The 23,477-nt window shown below is 44.8% G+C and overlaps 1 long non-coding RNA gene across 1 annotated transcript; it reads right to left on the minus strand.

Moving 5' to 3' along the window:
* Positions 1-2,902: 2,902 nt before the first annotated feature.
* On the minus strand, positions 2,903-3,996 carry LOC119328861. The gene is made up of 5 exons (XR_005159194.1): positions 3,945-3,996; positions 3,730-3,786; positions 3,581-3,625; positions 3,412-3,482; positions 2,903-3,117 (listed from the first exon to the last, which is right to left on the minus strand). It is a non-coding gene; the product is annotated as an uncharacterized LOC119328861 (long non-coding RNA).
* Positions 3,997-23,477: the final 19,481 nt, after the last annotated feature.

Here is a 23,477-nt window from a genome sequence, read left to right on the forward strand (position 1 = left end):
GTTTGAGGGTACTTGCAAGCGGCCAGCAGGTTTGACAGAATTACAGTGTTGCGTTCAGAAACCAAATGAAACATTGAGAGATTATATCTAGGGGTGGATCACCCTGCACCACACGGTGGAAGATGTGTCTGATCATCAGGCAATTTGTGCTTTCAAGGAAGGCGTCAGGTACCGAGAGTTGAATCTGAAATTCGGTCGGACAGGAAACATGACTTTGACTCGGATGATGGAAATCGCCACCAAGTATGCCAATGGTGAAGAGGAGGAGCGACTGCGGAGCGGCAAGCACAAAGCAGTCGCCCACGAAGCCGAAGGAGGAAACTCCAGTCGGAAATAAAAACGCAAGGCCGAACCAGCTGCTCCGGGTGAGGCCTTGGCTGTGGTTCAAGGAAAGTTCAAGGGGAAGTCCAAAGGGCCGTGGAACCCCAAGAAAGTAAAAGATCAAGATGGAAATGACGTGTTGGATCTGCCGTGCCATATCCACACCAAAAAAGACGAAGAAGGTAATTTCATTTACCCGAAGCATACCACTCGACAGTGTCGGCTCCTGATCCAGCAGTTCTGAGAGAAACAACCCAAGGAAAAGGAGAAGGAGGTAGACAAGGCTGAGAGTAAAGGGGAAGATGATGATGGTTATCCTCGCGTGAATTCCACTCTGATGATTTTTGCTGATGTTGAAAACAAGACTCGATTGAAAGTCATCAACAGAGAAGTGAACATGGTCGCTCCGGCGACACCCAATTACTTGAAATGGTCACAGACTGCCATTACGTTTGACCAGTTTGATCACCCAGTGCACATCGCCACCCCTGGGAGGCAAGCGCTGGTGGTCGACCCGGTGGTCGAAGGCACTCGATTGACAAAGGTCCTGATGGACGGTGGCAGTGGCCTGAACATTCTGTACGCAGAAATGTTGAAAGGAATGGGCATTCCGATGTCCAGACTCAGTGAAAGCCACATGAGTTTCCATGGGGTCATCCCAGGCAAGAAGGCTGCGTCCCTTGGTCAGATTGCACTCGACGTGGTTTTCGGTGATGCCAAAAATTACCGCAAAGAAAAGTTGACGTTTGCAGTCGTGGATTTTCAGAGTGCATATCATGCAATTCTGGGCAGGCCAGCATATGCACGATTCATGGCTCGACCTTGTTACGTGTACCTCAAACTGAAGATGCCTGGTCCCAAAGGAGTGATCACTATCTCTGGTAATAGGAAAAAGGCGGAAGAGTGTTTCCAGAAGGGCTCAAAGATCGCCGATGCCCAGATGGCCGTGGCAGAATTGCAAGAATACCAGAAAAATGCAGACCCAAGTGACTTGTTGCGAGCCAAGAAGCCAGCCACGGATTCAGCATTCCAGTCGTCTGGCGAGACGAAGTCTGTTCACATTCACCCGACGGACTCCAATGCAGCTCCGACCCACATTTCGACCACACTCGACTCCAAATAGGAAGAAGCGCTTATCCAGTTCCTCTGTGAGAACTGGGACATATCTTTGCATGGAAGCCTTCTGACATGCCAGGTGTTCCCAGGGGACTGGCTGAGCATCGTTTGCGAGTCGACCCTAAAGTGAAACCAGTCAAAGAGCATCTTCGACGGTCCACCGTCCAGAAAAGAAAAGCAATTGGCGAAGAGGTGGCTCGGCTTTTGGCAGCTGAGTTTATCCGAGAGATTTACCACTCCGAGTGGTTAGCCAATGTTGTCATGGTCCCAAAGAAAGATGACTCACTCCGCATGTGCATCGATTTCAAGCATATCAATCAGGCCTGCCTGAAAGATCACTTCCCTCTCCCTCGCATCGATCAGATAGTCGACTCGACTGCTGGGTGCGAGCGTTTGTCCTTTTTGGATGCCTACTCCAGGTACCACCAGATCCGTCTGTACGGACCCGATGAAATAAAGACAGCTTTTATCACCCTGTTTGGGTGCTTCTATTATGTCACAGCTAGATAATTCCCCCGCGCGTTGCTGTGGGATTATTTTGAAATTATTTTGCTGAAATTCGGTTGAGCAAAATAGAAGTAATGAATTTATTTGACTTGATTTTTTGATAGTTGCATAACAGTTTCATAAGATAAATATCATAATATGTGGCTAAATTTCCTTGGAGTTGTCAACGCTGGTGCCTTCTTCCTTGTGAACAAAATGTACATGTGGGATTCCTTTCTTGATGTAGTCGAAGATGTATGTGCCAGCCTTCAATGAATGATTCTTTGTCGTGTCGTCTTGAAAAGAGGCGCTGGTTATTGTCAGTTTCGTAGCATTCTTCATGTTTGTAATAGCCTCTATGTACCTTTTGTGTGCTTCTCTTGTTGGATGTGTTGCTGAAGGTGGCAGAACTTTTCTTGGTGCATCAGATCACATACTGTAGCAAAATAGTACGCAGGAACTTAGAAAACAACTATGCACGTAACAATCGTACCAGTTAGCTTCCTGCTGGTTGTCCATGTACTTGCAAAAGCCAATATTTAGTTGTAGGGACACAATGGACAATGGTATAGTTGTTCTTATATAGAGATGTGTGGCAGTCATAAAAACGTGTAATAGAAAGATATTGCTTTTAAAATAGTTAATACACAACAAATATAACAGAAAGTTATAGATGGTATTTATATTGGGGTTTTAATTAGCAGGTTAATGTACGTATTAATATCGCACACGCATGTAAGATTTGGGCATGGTAATTGTTGGTTGGATTCCTAGAAAAGAAAATAATTGGGGGTTGGTATATAAAATATAAAACTTTCTAAGCGGTGAAGGCTAGCATGGGCGGCATTTTCTGCAGTTTATGAGAGTTTTGAGGAGATACATACTCTAGCAAGAAAAAACAGAGATGACATTATAATAGATATCCTCATGTTAACATTCAAAATGTAATACGAACCCAGTTTGGTATTTATAGATTTATGACTAAAAGTACCCTCGTACACTCATACACGTTGAGGAATGGGTACTCTGGTGATTCCAAAGGGCGAAAGGAGAAAAGACAAAGAGAAACTCGGTGCATTCAAGCATTATCCAATAATGAAGATCCTTCATGTATGATTGTCTCCTCCACATGTTAACATCTGCCATGAATAGTAAGACCCTTCCTGTTTGATTGTCTCGTCCATATGTTAACATCTGTCATGAAGAATAGTATAAGATTTCAGTCTAGGTGTTTCATGGATGGCAAATCTAAAATTTATAAGCACTCAAGGACAGAGCAGCAAGCAAGGGCATGATGCATGAAACAAAAGGTTTCCGGGTTGCCATGGAAGCTCAGCAAAATGGGTATGAAATGAAGAAATGATTTTTTTGCTGGTCGTAGGTATAGGACAGTGGAAGTTCCCATGCGTGTATTGCGAAGCATAGCATTGTTAAAGTTGGAAGTAACAAATAGGACGATCTAAAGGTTGGAATTAAAAATTGAAGTACCTATTTGGTATGCATGTTTGGCTTACTCCTGCTGTCCATCATTGGTTGTTTGATATTTGTTGTCTGTTTTGCTGCATAAGGAGAACCATCTGGCATTGTAATTATTTTAAGGGAAATAATTAAATTTTTTGAGAATTATTTTATATAGGTTGTGAAAAGTAATACATACTCTTTCTTGTATTCTTTGGAAGGACTATGTTCATGTTTCTTTGATCTGCACTTAGATAAGATAGATCTCTCAAGGGGTAAGTGAATCGATCGATAAAAAGAGAGCATGTATAAACCTGGTGTATCATAGGCATGTGAGTATTGCCATACCTGATAGATTTGGTGGCATCATCCTTGGTAAAGTCTATTCTTCTTTTTGCTCCAGACCTAATTAGAAGGGAGATTAATCAGTGTTATAAGTCTGATAAACGTTGCTCTCGAGATGCTATTGCTTGATCGATGCCAAGAAGTAGATGATAGAATGAATGTCAAGATATATTGTGCAGAAGAAAACTTATTTGAAAGAACATGTGTGCCTTAAAAACCTCTTTTCCTGTTTCTAGCCATACGTGTGCGACGGTTATCGGCAGCAACATATGGACTTGCTCGAGGAGAAGGATCGGGTAATGACGTACGACGTGGCAGTCCACGTCCACGTGAAACTTCTTGTGGATGACCAACCCCATGCCCAGTTGGATAACGTGAAGAACTTTCTGCGTTATCCATGTCAGGAGGCCTAATAACCCCAAGGAAGTGGAATTGGATGAAGGGGCCAAGAATGTAAAACGTACCAACAGAATACGAGCGCAATGCAATGTGTTGTGTGTGCTCAACGGTTTCGTATAGAGAATTAGAGTGCACCGTTATATATTGAACTTAGCAAAATTATATGAGATTGATATTGAGCAAAGAAATTTACAGAAGTAACAACCGAGGAGAATTTGGGAATATTATGTACCTTTAGGAGGCAGAAACCAAATGTGCCTGTGTTTGCAGTGAGGGAAACCCAATGAAGATGACTACTTGGGCATCGTTGAGCACACAGTACCTGAGAAGTTGCAAATTTGTGATGCAATCACCAATATATCATACATAGAGAACATGGAGGAAATGGTATGGAGTTGCTCACCGGAGGTGGTATGAGTGATGTGGTACAGACCCGATGGGAAGGAAATGAGGTGAGGCCAGGCAGACTTTAAAGAGCAATCCATCAGTTTCTTCTGGAGATGGTGGGGAGGGGAAGTGGAGCGGCTGGAACATTAGTATTAGGAGAGGGAGCGTCCGACATCAATTAGTCTGCTGGCTGTTCGCTATCCATTGTGACCAGGGAAGATACACAGGGTGGGCCGGTGGAAGCAATGGGCTGTAGAGAGGATGCAGCAGTAGGCTGTGTAAGGTTGCTATGGCCCTTTTCATAAGAATATATATAGGATTATAAGAAAAGAGAAATATTCATCTTACGAACAGAGTACAATAGCTTCAAGTCGACATATAGCGTGGCCATAGTCGGGAGCTCGATGTCGTTGTCAGCAAATCAGTAACCAAGAGGAAAGTGCATACATCTGGGCTGAATTAGCCGGGACGGCATCCAAGGGAGGAGGTGCTTGCTGACGCCGGCGCTAAGTTGGGATGGGCAGCAGCGAGTCCATGGCTGAGCAGCTCGACATCGATCCCCAACGACGACACCACCGGCCGCTGCTATGTTGTGAAGTAGCCGTGACAGACACCGTAAGTATGGAGGAGGTTAAAGGGGAGAGGAGGAAGGAGGTGGCCGCCACGGAAGGACTGGTGTGCATCGGGAGGAAGGGAGGTGCCGGCTTGGTGAGGCGTGGCGGAGAGGGAGAGAGCAGCGCGGATCTTGGGTAGGCGGCGAGGCAGAGTGTGCCGTGCGCGGGGGGAGAGCCGGCCCATCGGGATCCCGTGCTGGCGGCGCACCGCGGTGGACAGGGGAAACCGATGGAGATGAGGGACCAGAAAACAGGCGAGGGAGTCACAGAGGAAAGCGGTGGAGACGGGGGCATTCTCGCAGGAAAAAAGAGGAAGTGGAAGCCGATGGCCGGGCTGGGCTGCGATTACGTCCATCGTGAGCTTCTCTGGCTGGGCCTATGAATAGTAACTGAAGCCAACGTGTGTAGTAACTGAAGCCAACGTGTTCGTTTTTTGGTATGATGGGTCCTGCTTGTAAGCCTCTAGTTAAACGCTGACGGGGCAATGGTGCTGATGTGGATAGCCTGCATGTCAAGAGAAATAGGTTAGTGGGGATGAACTATTTAGGTATTATAGATGCCATTCGGCTTGAAGAACACGGGAGCCACATTTATGCGAATGATTCAGAAGTGCCTGCTCACTCAGATCAGTCGGAATGTGGAAGCATACATGGATGACATTATGGTCAAGTCACGTAAAGGTTTTGACCTGCTGACCGACCTCGCCGAAACCTTTGCCAACCTTAGAAGGTATGATATCAATCTCAATCCATCAAAGTGCACATTTGGAGTTCCAGGCGGAAAGTTACTCGGTTTTCTTGTTTCCGAACGAGGAATCGATGCTAACCCAGAGAAAGTTGGCACTATACTTCGGATGAAACGCCCTGTGCGTGTGCATGATGTCCAGAAGCTTACTGGTTGCTTGGCCGCCCTAAGTCGATTCATTTCTTGCCTCGGTGAAAAGGCCCTGCCTCTTTACCGACTGATGAAGAAATCAGATGCGTTCGAGTGGACTCCAGAAGCTGATACAACATTTGCAGAGCTAAAAGCCCTGCTTTCCACCCAGCCGGTGCTTGCTGCTCCAATCAGCAAAGAGCCTCTTTTGCTTTATATAGCAGCCACTGGACAAGTCGTCAGTACAGTACTTACGGTCGAGCGGGAAGAAGAAGGAAAAGCGTACAAAGTTCAACGCCCAGTTTATTATATTTCTGAAGTCCTGACCCCGTCAAAGTAGAGATATCCTCACTATCAGAAGCTTGTCTATGGAATTTACATGACCACAAAGAAGGTTGCACACTACTTCTTAGATCACTCTGTTACAGTCGTCAGTGACGCTCCATTGTCAGAGATTCTCCACAACAGGGATGCAACTGGTCGAGTGGCAAAATGGGCGATTGAACTCCTTCCCTTGGATATCAAGTTTGAGGCAAAGAAAGCTATCGAGTCCCAAGCAATAGTAGATTTCCTCACCGAGTGGATCGAACAGCAACTGCCAACTCAAGTTCACTCAGAGCACTGGACCATGTTCTTTGACGGATCCAAGATGTTGAACGGTTCTAGTGCTGGAGTAGTTCTGGTATCCCCCGAGGAGACAAGCTCAGATATGTCCTCCAGCAGAGTATGAAGCACTCCTGTATGGGTTGCGCATGGCCATCTCACTCGGCGTCCGTCGCCTCATGGTCTATGGCGACTTAGATTTGGTAGTTAATCAAGTGATGAAGGAGTGGGACGTCAGAAGCCCAGCCATGACTAGTTACTGCAACGCGGTGAGAAAGCTTGAGATTCGAGGGGTTAGAACTCCACCACATCCCACGATTGAAAAATCAAGCACCCGATGAATTAGCAAAGATAGGTTCCAAGAGAGAGGCCATTCCCAGCAATGTGTTCTTGGAGCATATTCACACGCCGATAGTTCAGGAAGACCCTTTCATTGAAGAGCCTCCACAAGCCAAGAGCGCCACGGATCCGACTGAAGTCGAGGTCCCAGCTGTGGTTGACCTAATCATGGAGGTTCTGGCCATTACTCCCGACTGGACGGTGCCCTACATTGCGTACATCCTCAGGAAAGAGCTCCCAGAGGATGAAGAAGAAGCTCGACAGATCATCCGCCGATCTAAAGCTTTTACTGTGATAAGAGGGCAGATGTTTAGAGAAAGTGTGACTGGAGTCGGTCAGAAGTGCATAGCACCAGAAGAAGGTCGAATGATCCTCAATGACATCCACTCAGGGACCTGTGGTCACCATGCGTCCTCTCGGGCCATCGTGTCTAAAGCATACCGAGCTGGATTCTATTGGCCACGAGCAAATGAGATGGCGAAAGATATAGTCGACAGATGTGAAGGCTGTCAATTTTACTCCGATATGTCTCACAAGCCAGCGTCAGCCCTGAAGACCATCCCCCTCGTCTGGCCCTTCGCTGTTTGGGGACTGGATATGGTTGGACCGCTGAGGACCGGTAGAAGCGGCTTCACTCACGTGCTTGTTGCAGTTGACAAGTTTACCAAATGGATCGAAGCCAAACCCATCAAGAACCTTGACGCTAGCACCGCTGTCAGTTTTATCAGAGAATTGACGTTCCGATATGGAGTCCCACACAGCATCATCACGGACAACGGATCAAACTTTGATTCCGATGAGTTCAGAATTTTTTGCGCCTCTCAGGGCACTCGAGTCGACTATGCTTCTGTTGCTCACCCGCAGTCGAACGGACAAGCAGAAAGAGCCAATGGCCTAATTCTCAAAGGACTGAAGCCCCGACTGATGCGTGATCTCAAACACGCAGCAGGTGCTTGGGTTGATGAACTTCCGTCAGTTCTGTGGGGTTTAAGGACAACTCCTAATCGGTCGACTGGAAGAACTCCTTTCTTCTTAGTCTATGGAGCCGAAGCTGTTCTGCCAAGTGACTTGCTCCACAACGCACCCCTAGTTGAACTCTTCTCCGAAGCAGAAGCAGAGCATGCCCGGCAAGATTCAATCGATCTCTTAGAGGAGGAAAGAGAGATGGCCTTGATCAGCTCGACCATTTATCAGCAAGATTTGCGTCGATTCCACGCCAGGAATGTGAGGGGTCGGGCCTTTCAAGAAGGAGACTTTGTTCTTTGAGTGGATCAGCAGAAACCACACAAGCTTGCTCCAACTTGGGAAGGCCCCTTCATCGTCACCAACGTTCTCCACAACGGAGCATACCATCTTTACAGTATCGAGCATCAGAAAGACGAGCCACGGGCTTGGAACGCGGAGCTGCTCCGCCCCTTTTATACTTAAACACTTGTTCGAATAAAATGTAATAAGCAACACCTTTTGTAATTCGTTTATCAAAGACAAGAGCTTACGGTTCTCTCATTCAATTGTGTTGTTCTTATTTACTCCTGAAATCCCCCAGTAGGTGGGCTTAGTCGCGAATCCGTTCCACCTAAGTTCGAAAAAATCCTACCGAGTGAAGAGCAATCCTTCCACTCGGGGGCTTAGCTGCAGTCGAGTACTCGCCTAAGTTCTCTCACTAAGAGGCTTAACGGCAGTCCAACACTCGCCTAAGTTTGGAAAAATCCTACCGAGTGGAGAGCAATCCTCCCACTCGGGGGCTTAGCTGCAGTCGAGCACTCGCCTAAGTTCTCTCACTAAGAGGCTTAACGGCAGTCCAGCACTCGCCTAAGTTTGAAAAAATCCTACCGAGTGGAGAGCAGTCCGCCCACTCGGGGGCTTAGCTGCAGTCGAGCACTCGCCTAAGTTCTCTCACTAAGAGGCTTAATGGCAGTCCAACACTCGCCTAAGTTTGGAAAAATCCTACCGAGTGGAGAGCAATCCTCCCACTCGGGGGCTTAGCTGCAGTCCAGTACTCGCCTAAGTTTGAGACCCATCCCTATCCGCAAGGACGACGAGGTGCAGGTCGACTGCAACCTTCTTCTTCGGAGCTACGGCACTAATACAACGTCCGCTCCATCCCTATCCGCAAGGACGACGAGGTGCAGGTCGACTGCCATCTTCTCCTTCGGAGCTGCGGCACAAATACAACGTCCGCTCCATCCCTATCCGCAAGGACGAAGAGGTGCAGCAAGCAAAGTCCATCCGAAGTCAAACACAAGCACATTCGGAGATAAACCAAATTCAGATAAATACTAAAAGGTTCCAAGCAGCGAATCAAAAGTACTCGGGCACCAAGCCCGAAGGAGTTTAATGGTTACAGAAACCACTCGGCATTCCGAGGCAAATTTAAAGCGTATCCAAGTTTCATAAGATTGTTCACTCAGCCAGAGGAGGACTGGCAGGCTCCACGAATGAGTCCAGATCGATCCCATCAGCGATCTGAGTGGCGGCAGCAATGAAAGTCTCCATGAAGGACTGGAAGTCGTGCTTTTTGGTGTTAGCGACTTTGATCGCAGCCAGCTTGTCTTCACGAACCTCCTTGCAATGGACTCGCACCAGGGACAACGCCACGTCAGCACCACACCGGGCGGAGGATTTCTTCCATTCTTGCACTCGGTCAGGAATTTCGTTCAGTCGAGTCATCAGAGATTCCAGATCATTCTGAAGCGTCGCCTCCGGCCAAAGCATTGAGTCGATTCGAGAGACAACCTCCTTTAGGCGTGCGAGGTAGCTCGTGGCGCTGGCGATACGGCACCCCAGTCGGAGCACGTTCATCACAGTTTCGTCGCAGACCGGGGAAGCGATAGGGTCCAGACCTGTCTCGACCCTCTCAGTTTCTTCGTCAAAGTCTTGACAAAGTTCTGCAGCCAAAAGTCAGTTCAATCAACCGAGCAAAATCCAATGGCAAACATCAACACAGTCGGATTAAAAGAAATACCTCCCAGCACGAGATAAAGCTTCTTGGCGAGGGTCCTCAAATAAGCTTCTATGTCGTTCCTCTTGCGGATCGCAGACTCCAACTTTTCGTTCAGGGCGACCTTATCCTTCTTCAAGCTGGTCACTTCGCGGTTAGCTTCATTAAGACAAGATGTCAGTCTAGTCACCTCTCCTTCAAGTGTTCCGACTGAAGCAAGCTTCTTCTCTGCGAGAGCGGTTTTGTCTTGGGCTGCTTTTTGCGCGGCGGCGAGGTCCGAGTCCTTCTTTTCCAGAGCCAACTTCATTTTCTCTGCAAAAGAAATAATCGAATCAAAAAAGAGATCAAAGAGATATATTGAAATTCAGCCGGCAATCAGTTACCTTCCATACCAGCGGCCTCGTCTTGAGCTTTTTTCAGATTTTGCTGAGCCAATTACAAGTCTAAGTTGAGTTGCCTCTGCTTCTCTTCGAGTTCGGCAAACTTGGAGATAAGAGTACAAGACTTCTGCAGGAGGCAAGAGACAAGTCAATCGATAGGTTCGAAAGCAGTTCATTTCCGAATGAATAAAACCTAAAGAAGTGGACAACAAGCTGTTCAGACCCCAGTCGACTACCAGCAGTCGACCGCGGTCTCGGGGACTACACCCAGTGGGTGCACTTGGTGTGCCCCCACCGGTTCTGATCCCACTCGCCCGGCCCGCCGGAGTCGAGTGCAAGGAGTAAAAAAGAGAGAGAGAGAAAGAACAATTGCACCGTCAAGAAAAGAATAACTCAGACCACAGTCGACTGCCAGCAGTCGACCGCGGTCTCGAGGACTACACCCAGTGGGTGCACTTGGCGTGCCCCCACCGGTTCTGATCCCACTCGCCTAGACCGAGTGGAAGAGCGAAACGACCAAAAATGACAGCAACACCCAGTGGGTGCTCTAATTCAACGCAAACAACAGGAGAATGTGAAGAAGAAGATTTTTCGAGAACAAAAACAGTCAGAAAGTCTACTCACCTCGACGTTGGCCGGAAGAGCGGCACTAGCGTCGTAGGCAGCCTGACTGCTCTCGTGCACTATCTTCACCCGCTCCATCATCATATCAGCCTGTCGGATGGCTTCCACAGCCGCTTCCGACTGGTTGTCTGGGACGGGGTAGCTGGTGAAAAAATGTGCAGACGACCCAGGTGCAGCTGCTTGAGGCTCCATGGTGTGGAGTTGGATAGTTGAAGGAACCACAGGCACGGTCGACCGCGTGGGGTGCCCACTCGGCAAGGGTGCAGCGAACGTCACAGTGGCCCTGCCCGCATCTTCAGCTTGATAGACGGGAGGCATTGCAGTTGGTTCCTGCAAGCCACCCTGCCAGCTGTTACCTTCTTGCTCTTCCTAGGCTTAGGAGCCACATCTTCGTCGTCGTCCGGAAGGTCAATGATGTTGGGTGGAGCTGCAAGACAGAACATTCGACCCCAAGTGAACCACTCGACCCTAAAAGGATCAAGAATCGAAATCGCAAGAGTTCATACCTGGGTTAGAGGTCACCACATCCTCCATTTCCTCGTCCCGGTACTGTTATGAAGAGGTCCCTAACGTAGCAGCACTGCAGAGGCCCGCATTCAATCGGTTACACCTAGTTAATTGAATCCACATAAAGGACAAGTCAGATGGTTACCCGGAGATAGTAGGAACGGTCACTTTGATCCGAGGCAAAGCTTTGGGCGGTTTGGAAGAGATGGCTTTCGGCACTTTCGACGCTGGAAGCGGCGTGACCTTGGATTGCTTTGGAGGCTTCTCAGTCAGCGTCGGGGAAGACGTCCTGGGGCGCTTCGAGGATTGCCCGATCGGCGCAGCCACCAAGTCCGGAGCACGTGCCGGTCATGAGTGTGCTTGGACCTCCTCTCCCTGCGAGGAGGCGAGTCAACTTCTTCCTCATCGGTCGATTCATCGCTCTCCTCGTCCTCGTCGGCTTCCGAATGCTCCTCGCCGCTCTCGTCCCCGCTCCCTTCTTCTTCAGCACCGGGGTCCTGCACTCCGTTGGGCATCGAGTACATTTCAATGAGGGCCTGAAAGGATAGCAATCAAAAGACATTCAGTCGACCACAAACGGGACATCACGTGGTGAATCGGAAAGATACTTGATAAAACAGAAATATACCTGCTCCAGCTGGCGCGAGTTGTCGAATGGAATCACCCTCCTGGATCCCCGAGGGTTGTCTTTGTTGCCAGTGATTCCCCTCAACCAGTTCTCCAAGATATCCTCGCTGACCTCCTCTGGGTGGATCCGAGTGGTATCTTCGAGCCCAGAGTACATCCACATCGGATGATCGCACACCTGAAGAGGTTGGATGCGTCGACCGAGAAAGACCTTCAGCAGATCCATCCCGGTCACTCCGTCGCGGACAAGCTGGACGACCCGTTCGACCAGCTCCTTGACCTGCGCCTTCTCTTCTGGAACTACCTTTAGGGGAGCAGGCTTCTCCACTCGAGCCAAGGAGAAAGGAGGAAGTCCAGTCGACTGTCCAGGGGTTGGCTAATCCTTGCAGTAAAACCAAGTCAACTGCCAGCCCCAGACCGAGTCAGGAAGGATCATCACTGGGAAAGTACTCTTGCTCCTCATCTGGATCCCTAGACCACCGCACATCTGGATCACCCGCGTCCTCTCGTCACTCGACTTGGCCTTTTTGACTGACTGGGAATGGCAAGTGAAGATGTGTTTGAAAAGCCCCCAATGCGGTCGACAACCCAAGAAGTTTTCGCACATGGACACGAAAGCGGCCAGATAAACTATGGTGTTCGGAGTGAAATGGTGGAGCTGAGCCCCAAAGAAGTTCAAAAAACCCCGGAAGAAAGGGTGGGGAGGCAGCGATAATCCGCGATCTACGTGGGTTGCTAGGAGGACACACTCACCCTCTCTAGGCTGCGGCTCAGTTTCGTCCCTCGGGAGCCGAGCCGACTTGTGGGGGATCAATCCCCCCTCCACCAGGTCGTCGAGGTCGTCTTGCATGATTGCTGAGCGGATCCAGTCGCCTTGGATCCAGCCCGCCAGCAGGCCGGACCTCGACGAGGATCTGCCCCGGCTGGTCCGCTTGCCCTTCGCCTTCGCGGTCGCCTTCTTCACGCGTTCCAGCGCCGCCGTCTTATCCTTCCCCATGGTGGCAGATCGAGCTCGAGCGGAGGTCCGGTGACGAGGCGGAAGCGAGAGTGGTAGAGAGATCGGGAGAAAGAGAAGAGAGAATGGTGGCGTGCGGAGCAGAGGACTGGCCCGAGACCTTTTATAAGACCTTCCGCCGAGTGGCTGACTAGTGGACCCAAGCGATCTAAACAAATCTGCGGAGAGCGGAACAACCTGTTAGACTGAAGACAAACACCCTCTACATCATCATTCGGAATTCAACCATGAAAGTTCACTCGACAACAACCAAGAATGGACCAAGGCGACTGAGAAAGGAGTCGACGTCGTCTCCTCAACTCATTGTTTCAGGACAAGGCATATTCATAGCACAAAGAGTGGGTTGGAAGTGTTCTCAACCCCTTCCTCATTCGAACCCTGATCCATTCGGGGGCTAATGATGAAGCTATGTACCTAGGGTAGGGTCATGGACCTGTCCAGCATACCCTCCCCGAGGACATCTTTACAAAGAATCAGAAGCAGTCGAAGAGAAAACATCATCCACTCGACCATGAAGATGTGCTCACTCGACTTCCTTGAAGACACTCGACCACCTTGAAGACACTCAACCACCAGAAGGCGAGAAGCCCTCCACTCTGCAACAGTCGCGACTTAAACCATAGCATTATGGGCATTTATAACACTTTATTGTAGACGTTACCAGTAACGCCCCACCTTTATGAACATTGAACCTTGTGTAACAGAGGGGAGCTGGGGTCCTGGTGCACTCTATATAAGCCACCCCCCTCCTCTGGGACAGGGGTTCGCACTTTTGTAAACACACACACACGCACACACACACACACACGTATAATCCAGTCGACCGCCTCAGGGCACCGAGACGTAGGGCTGTTACTTCCTCCGAGAAGGGCCTGAACTCGTAAAACTCGTGTGTACAACTACTCCATAGCTAGGATCTTGCCTCCTCATACCTACCCCCCATTCTACTGTCAGTCTTAGATCCACGACAAAACCCACGCCCCCAGGTCTTCTTTCTGATATATTTGCTTGCGATCTACTTTTCCTTTGCATTTTTATTCAGATCTATGAAACCAAAAATACAAAAATACTTTGCTGCACTTTATTTTATTTACGATATATTATTTCAATCTACTACAAATTTCTAGCATTGTTACCCGAAAGGGATTGACAACCCCTTTAACACGTCGGGTTGCGAAGTGTTGTTATTTGTGTGCAGGTGCTGTTTACGTTGTGTTGCTTGGTTCTCCTACTGGTTCGATAACCTTGGTTTCATCATTGAGGGAAATACCTACCGTCGCTGTGCTGCATCATCCCTTCCTCTTTGGGGAAATACTGACATAGTCCTAGCAGACAAGAGCTTTTTTAGTGCTATAGCAAGGGAGCAATTAATAGGAATTTCTAGCGCCGTTGCCGAGGATGATCTTCAACATAACCAGGTTCCTAATCAAAAATCTCATCTCCTCGCAATTTACATTATTTTCCATTTGCCTCTCGTTTTCCTCTCCCCCACTTCACAATTTTTTTCTGTTTTATTCTCCTTTCTTTTTCGCCGATCTCTTGTCTCTAGTCCCGATGGCTAGCGTCCCTACTCCTCCTTTGTCACCATATTTTGAAGTTCTTTACTTCAAACAAAGACAAGGAGAAAATTTGAAAGATGCCTGGTATAGGCTTATGGAATCATATGGTATTTCCATTCTAAAGGGGGATGCTAAGGTTTTGCTTCGTAATTTTTACATAGGATTAGCTTTGCATCATAGACAACTTCTGAATTTTGTCGCTAAAGGAAATTTTATTGAACTTGATGCAAGCGCTGCCTATGAAATTTTGGAAGGGATTTTGGGAATTCCTCCTCAAAAGAAGGGGATTTCTTTTACCCCTGAGGGAGTTCAACTGTTGGATAAACTTGGTGATTTGCATAAACATATGGTTGAAATACAGAAATATAACGAACCCCTCAAACACCTCAATGGTAGTATCAATCGCATGAATACCCTGATTACTCTTTGCAACAAGCGATTGGATATTTTGGATCTTAAGATGGTTTCTTTCCCGGAGAATTTAGCGAAGCGTAAAGAGCCTCTGGGGTTTGAGAAAACCCTTACAAAAGTTGCCGAAACTCTGGAAGACAAAACTTAGATCCTTGCCTTATGCCTAGCTAAGTGCGTAAAACTATAGCGCTTATTGGGAGGCAACCCAATGAATAAATTTTATTTTTGCTTTTTTGCTTCCTGTTTTTGTGTGTTAGCACAATTATGCTACTGTTATGATTGTGTTTTTATGTTTTAATTAGTGTTTGTGCCAAGTAAATCCTTTAGGATCTTCTTGGGTGATATTTGTTTGATCTTGCTAAAAAAACATAAACTTTTACGCTTTCATTTTCATTTTTATCAGAGAGCGATAAAATACCCATTCCAGTTGCAGTAGATCAATATACAAATTTCTCAGGCTGTCCTATTTTTTCAGAATTTCTGGTGTTACAGAAGTATTCGAAATAGTCAGATTTCTACAGACTGTTCTGTTTTGACAGATTCTGTTTTCTTTGTGTTGTGTGCTTATTTTGATGGCTCTATGGTTTTATTTGATGAGTTTTTTCCATAGAAAAGTTGGAATACAGTAGATATAATACAAAAACAAAATATGAATTGGTTTGATACAATACTTACAGTAGTGATTTATTATTATTATACTAACGGATCTCATGATGGTTTTGTTGAGTTTTGTGTGATTGAAGTTTTCAAGTTTTGGGTTATCTTACGATGGATGAAGGAAGGATGGAAGAGCCTAAGCTTGGGGATGCCCCGGCATCCCAAGCTATTATCCAAAAATGAGCAACCAACTAAGCATGGGGATGCCCCCGAGTGGCATCCCCGCTTTCTTCCAACGATCATCGATATTTTACTCGAAACTATATTTTTATTCGTCACATGATATGTGTTTTGCTTGGAGCATCTTGTATGATATGAGTCTTTGCTTGTTTTATTTTGTGTTTTAAGTCATCAATCCTTGCTGGACACACCTATTTGAGAGAGCCAAAATTATGTCATGACTTGTTAGAATTGTTCTCTATGCTTCACTTAAATTTTTATGAGCAATGGACTTGCTCTAGTGCTTCACTTATATCTTTTTGAGCACGGTGTGTTTAGTATTTTTGAAGAAATGCTCTCTTGCATCACTTAGACTTATTTGAGAGTTAGCAAAATTTTGAAGAAATTCTCTCTTGCTTCACTTAAATTATTTTGAGAGAAAGAAAATTTGTTATGCTCATGATATTCACTTATATTTGTTTGAGCTTATGAACAGCAACATGTGAAAATTAGTCCCAAAGTGATAGATATCCAAGAAGGATAAAGAAAAAAAATGTCATGAAGATCATTGGACAAAATAAACTTGATTCTTAGTAATAGTTTTGAGATATGATGATGTGATATGTGAGTTATGTTGATGAGTAATTGTGCTCTAGTAAGAATATTGGTGTTAAGGTTTGTGATTCCCTATGCAAGTACGAAAGTCAATAATCATGCAATGAAAATTATATCCTACTTGGGGTGCATTATTTGATGTTAATTATGCTTAATGCTTGCTTATGAGATTATCCGTTTCTTGGTTGGTCGCTTCCCAATCTTTTGCTAGCCTTCATTTTGCACTAAGTATGATCACTACTTGTGCATCCAAAAACCTTTAACCTAGTTTTTCCACATGAGTCCACTATATCTACCTATATGCGGCATTCTCTTGCCGTTCTAAGCAAATTTGCATGTGCCACCTCTAATTTTTCAAAGTAAACTTCTCTTTTGTGTGTTTGTTTCGCTCACGGAGCGGTGAGGGGTGGCTAATATTTTCCATGCTGGATGTGTTATTCTCAAGATGAGTGTTTATTCACTTGCCATTGCACGAGAGTAAGGCAAAGGTCTTAGGGATGCCCAGTCCCGAAATGTAAAAAAGAATAATTGAATTTACTTTATGTTGTCAAATAATAAATTCCTTGGAAAATGTTGGTATGGAGGGCACCCATGGATACGGTTAGCCATGGAAAGTGAAAGTCATGGTGGAAAAAGGAATAAACTTTATTTTCTATTTGGGAACCGCCTATGGCATATCTAGCATGGAAAGTGTTGGGAACTCTAAGTCGTTTTCGTTGGTGGGATGGATACACCTCCCAAAATATTTTCTATCTCTAAGTTTTTCGCTTTGAGCTCTGGCACCTCTACAAATCCCTACTTCCCTCTGCGAAGGGCCCTGCTTTTACTTTATGCAAATTTTATTTTGAATTTGAGTCTCCATCTTCTCTCATAAAAGCACCAACTAGGAGGCAATATGATTGTACTTAAGTATTGGGTGTAGCTAATATTCAAGTGTGTTTCATGAATGGATCAATGTTTGAGCATGGTGGGCAAGGGATAACTTATTTAAGCATTGGTATTTTGAAAGGCATGGTTGCTTGTTGATATGTTTGAGTATCTAAATTATTATGTCAAAACTAGACTATTGCTTTGAATCACATAAAAAGTCCAATTGTCCATGTTATAAAGGAAACAATATGATATGACATGTTAAACAACACTCCACATCAAAAATTCTGTTTTTATCACTTACCTACTCGAGGACGAGTAGGAGTTAAGCTTGGGGATGCTGATACGTATCCAACGTATTTATAATTTTTTGATTGTTCCATGCTATTTTATTATCAATCTTGGATGTTTTATAATCATTTTATATCATTTTTTGGTACTAACCTATTGACATAGCGCCAAGTGCCAGTTCCTATTTTTTCCGTGTTTTTTTACATCATAGAAAATCAATATCAGACGGAGTCCAAATGCGACGAAACTTTACGGAGATGTTTTATGGACCAGAAGGAACATGTTGGGCCCTGGTTGCACCTGGCGGGAGTCCCGAGGAGGGGACAACCCACGAGGGGGCGCTAGGAGGCCCAGACGCGCCCTGGTGGGTTGTGCCCACCTCGGGTGCCCCCGGACCGCCTCTTTGCTCTATAAATACCCCAAAAATACCAGAACCCTAGAAGCGTCGATGAAATATTCATCCAGCCGCCGCAGAGTCCAGAACCACCAGATCCAATCTAGACACCATCTCGGATGGGGTTCACCACCTCCATTGGTGCCTCTCCGATGATGCGTGAGTAGTTCTTTGTAGACCTTCGGATCCATAGTTAGTAGCTAGATGGATTTCTCTCTCTCTCGCTGAATTTTCAATACAATGGTCTCTTAGAGATCCATATGATGTAACTCTTTTTGCGATGTGTTTGTTGGGATCTGATGAACTTTGAGTTTATGATCAGTCATACCTTTTTATATCCATGAAAGTTATTTGAGTTTCTTTGATCTCTTATATGCATGATCTCTTATAGCCTCATATTTGTTCTCTGATATTTGGGTTTTATTTGGCCAACTTGATCTATTTATCTTGCAATGGGAAGAGGTGCCCGGTAGTGGGTTCGATCTTACGGTGCTTGATCCCAGTGACAGAAAGGGAACCGGCACGTATGTATCGTTGCTACTAAGGATAAAAAGATGGGATCTATATCTACGCAATAGATAAACGGATCTTGTCTACATCATGTCATCGTTCTTATTGCATTACTCCGTTTTTCCATGAACTTAATACACTAGATGCATGCTGGATAGCGGTCGATGTGTGGAGTAATAGTAGTGGATGCAGGTAGGAGTCGGTCTACTAATCTTGGCGTGATGCCTATGTAATGATCATTGGCTGGATATTGTAATAATTATTTGAGGTTCTATCAATTGCCCAACAGTAATTTGTTTACCCACCGTTTGCTATTTTTCTCGAGAGAAGCCACTAGTAAAACCTATGGCCCCCGAGTCTTCTTTCTCATATATTTGCATGCGATCTACTTTTCCTTTGCATTTTATTCAGATCTATTAAACTAATAATACGAAAAATACTTTGCTGTACTTTATTTTAGTTACGATCTACTATTTCAATCTACTACAAATTTCTGGCATTGTTACCCGAAAGGGATTGACAACCCCTTTAACATGTCGGGTTGCGAGGTGTTGTTATTTGTGTGCAGGTGTTGTTTACGTTGTGTTGCTTGGTTCTCCTACTGGTTCGATAACCTTGGTTTCATCACCGAGGGAAATACCTACCGTCGCTGTGTTGCATCATCCCTTCCTCTTTGGGGAAATACCGCGTAGTCCTAGCAGACATGAGCTTTTCTGGCACTATAGTCAGGGAGCAATCATGGATAAGCTGGATGCAACAATTGGTGAGAGGGGACAAACGGCCGTTAATATAAATGGCCACATCGGTCCATGTTTTACAAACAAGCGAGGGGTTAGACAAGGAGATCCTATATCGCCACTCATCTTCACCATTATTGCCGATGCTCTAGCCGGTATGTTGGACCATGCCAAGGTGGCTGGTCACATATCTGGGGTTGCGTCATCAATCATTACAGGGGGGATTACCCATCTTCAATACGCCGATGACACCCTGATATTTGTCAAAAACTCTGAGCAAGAGATTATCAATCTCAAATTCCTGCTTATGTGCTTCGAGGAGATGTCAGGGCTTAAAATTAATTTTGACAAGAGTGAGGCCTTTGTTATGGGTGGTGACTTGGAATCACAACTGTGAGCTGCCCACATGATGAACTGTGAACTAGGTTCTATCCTAATGAAATACCTGGGAATGCCGATATCTGATCGGGCACTGTCCATGGTAGAGTTTCAGCCAATGGTGGACAAGGCTGCAAATAGAGTGGAACCGTGTGATACGTCTCCAACGTATCTATAATTTTTGATTGCTCCATGCTATATTATCTTCTGTTTTGGATGTTTATGGGCTTTATTATACACTTTTACATCATTTTTGGGACTAACCTATTAACCCAGAGCCCAGTGCCAGTTTCTGTTTTTTTCCTTGTTTTAGAGTATCGCAGAAAAGGAAAATCAAACGGAGTCCAATTGACCTGAAACTTCACGGAACTTATTTTTGGACCAGAAGCAACCCGGGAGACTTGGAGTCCATGTAAGGGAAGCGACGAGGAAGCCACGAGGCAGGGGGGCACGCCCACCCCCTGGGCGCGCCCTCCATCTATGTGGGCCCCTCGTGCCCCACCTGACGTACTTCTTACGCCTATATATCTCCATATACCCTAAAATGATCGGGGAGCACAATAGATCGGGAGTTCCGCCGCCAGAAGCCCCCGTAGCCACCAAAAACCAATCTAGACCCGTTCCGGCACCCTGCCGAAGGGGGAAATACCTCTCCGGTGGCCATCTTCATCATCCCGGTGCTCTCCATGATGAGGAGGGAGTAGTTCTCCCCCGGGGCTGAGGGTATGTACCAGTAGCTATGTGTTTGATCTCTCTCTCTCGTGTTCTTGAGGTGGTACGATCTTGATGTATCACGAGCTTTGCTATTATAGTTGCATCTTATGATGTTTTCTCCCCACTCTACTCTCTTGTAATGGATTGAGTTTCCCCTTTGAAGTTATCTTATCGGATTGAGTCTTTAAAGATTTGTGAACACTTGATGTATGTCTTGCCGTGCGTATCTGTGGTGACAATGGGATATCACGTGATTCACTTGATGTATATTTTGGTGATCAACTTGCGGGTTCCGCCCATGAACCTATGCATAGGGGTTGGCACACGTTTTCGCCATGATTCTCCGGTAGAAACTTTGGGGCACTCTTTTAGGTTCTATGTGTTGGTTGAATAGATGAATATGAGATTGTGTGATGCATATCGTATAATCATACCCATGGATACTTGAGGTGACATTGGAGTATCTAGGTGACATTAGGGTTTTGGTTGATTTGTATCTTAAGGTGTTATTCTAGTACAAACTCTAGGGCTGTTTGTGACACTTATAGGAATAGCCCAATGGATTGATTGGAAAGAATAACTTTGAGGTGGTTTTGTACCCTACCATAATCTCTTCGTTTGTTCTCCGCTATTAGTGGCTTTGGAGTGACTCTTTGTTGCATGTTGAGGGATAGTTATGTGATCCAATTATGTTATTATTGCTGAGAGAACTTGCACTAGTGAATGTATGAACCATAGGCCTTGTTTCTTAGCATTGCAATACCATTTACGCTCACTTTTATCATTAGTTACCTTGCTGTTTTTATATTTTCAGATTAAAAAAACCATTATCCACTATCCATATTTCACTTGTATCACCATCTCTTCGCCGAACTAGTGCAGCTATACAATCTACCATTGTATTGGGTGTGTTGGGGACACAAGAGACTCTTTGTTATTTGGTTGCAGGGTTGCTTGAGAGAGACCATCTTCATCCTACGCCTCCTACGGATTGATAAACCTTAGGTCATCCACTTGAGGGAAATTTGCTACTGTCCTACAAACCTCTGCACTTGGAGGCCCAACAACGTCTACAAGAAGAAGATTGTGTAGTAGACATCAAGCTCTTTTCTGGCGCCGTTGCCGGGGAGGTGAGTGCTTGAAGGTATATCTTTAGATCTTGCAATCGAGTCTTTTTGCTTCTTGTTTTAGCACTAGTTAGTTTATAAAAAGAAAACTAAAAAAATATGGAATTGAGTTTGCCTCATACGCTTCATCTTTTTAATATCTTTCATGAGTATGATGGAAAGGAAAATTGTGCCAAAGTGTTAGAAGAAGAATGCATTAAAATGTTTGGCACTAAATCTTTGAATGATTGCAATGTTGTTAGTATTAACTCCTTGAATATCCATAGTACTAATAATGATTGCACTAGTTATGATGAAAATGTCTCCTATAAACATGTCAATTTTTGTGGAGTGCATTGGGTTTGCAAGTATATACCAAATAGGGAAGATAGATATTGCAAGAGGCATAAGCATTTAAAAACTAAATGGTTGCAAGAAAGGCTAGATGATTGTGCTGAAAATTTAAATTTTCTTGGCCATACTTGCGGACTTTGCAATGAAAGTGGTCATTTAGCTATCCGATGCAAATTGTTTCATGATCTAATCGTGTCCAAAAATTGTGATGACTTGATTTCCCTTGCACATTATAATGAACTTAGTTTTCTTATGGGCTACGAAGAAATGAAACGTATAACTAACTATCTTCCAGAATTTTCCCGTTATAAACTTCTTGGCTTTGATCTAGAAGAAATTTATATGTATTGTGCGGTGACTTGCATTGAAAATCCTTATATTGCCAATTACATAAAGAAAAGAAAACAAATAGAAGATGAAGAGAATACTAATGAAAGGGAAGAGACTTCCCAATACCCTCCTATTATTTCTTATGATGAATCAGGTAACGAGGAGGAGCCTCCTATTCAACCAATCTCATTAATAAGGAGCTCCAAAAAGAGAATTGAACCCACACATGATGTGGTTAAGAAGAAGAAAAGAAAAAGGAAGAGAGGTAAAAAGATATCTCCCCCAAATAATGTTGCTCCTATTACTATTGTGCCTCATGAAAATATAATTGTGGAATATGATGATACTTCTTATGATCTTGAAAATCTTTTTGGCACTTGCTTGGAAGAATATAACAATTGCTATACTATCGGTTCTATCTATACTATTAATGATGAGAGTGATTATGCTTATGATACGAAAAGGCCCAAGCTTGGGGAAGCTATGTTTGATGAGGATGACATATTGGAGAATATATTTGCTGCAATTAATGTTTGTCCCAAGCTTGGGGATGCTATGTTTAATGAAGATGATATTTTTAGTCTCCCAAGTTTTGATATGCAAATTTATAATGATGATAGCATGCCTCCTACTTATGATGATTATTGTGATGATACTTATGCTATAAAATGTAGTGATTATATTTATAAAACTTGTCATGATTATGGTTACCCCTTTTCTGAACATTACTCTTTTAATGTGGAAACAATTTATAGTATTCGAGTTTTTTATGATACTCCCACTATTTCGAATGAGAAGAATTTTGCTTATGTGGAGAGTAATATAATTTCTATGCTTGTAGATCATGAAAAGAATGCTTTAAGTGCTGGTTATATTGTTGAATTCATTCATGATGCTACTAAAAATTATTTTGAGGGAGGAATATATGCTTGTAGGAATTGCAATAATATCAAGTTTCCTCTCTATGTGCTTAAAGTTTCAAAGTTACGCTTGTTCTGCCTTTTTATGATAGTTGATTATTTTTTTGCGGGGTAAAAATAAAATAATCAACTAGCATAGGAAGGCAGAACAAGAGTAACTTTGAAACTTTAAGCATATAGAGATGAAACTTGATTATTGTTCCCATTAGTTGACTATGCTAGTTGATTATTGTTCCCATTAGTTGTTTCCTCACAAAATCCCTATGCATAGGAAGTGGGTTAGACTTAAATGTGCTAGTCATATTCTTCATGACGCTCTCTTTATGTTTCAATTCTTATCCTTTATGTGAGCATCGTTGAAATTGTTGGGGAACGTAGTAATTTCAAAAATTTTCCTACGCACACGCAAGATCATGGTGATGCATAGCAACGAGGGG

Source organism: Triticum dicoccoides, chromosome 7A (genome assembly GCF_002162155.2).
Source record: "Triticum dicoccoides isolate Atlit2015 ecotype Zavitan chromosome 7A, WEW_v2.0, whole genome shotgun sequence".
Taxonomy (NCBI): domain Eukaryota; kingdom Viridiplantae; phylum Streptophyta; class Magnoliopsida; order Poales; family Poaceae; genus Triticum; species Triticum dicoccoides.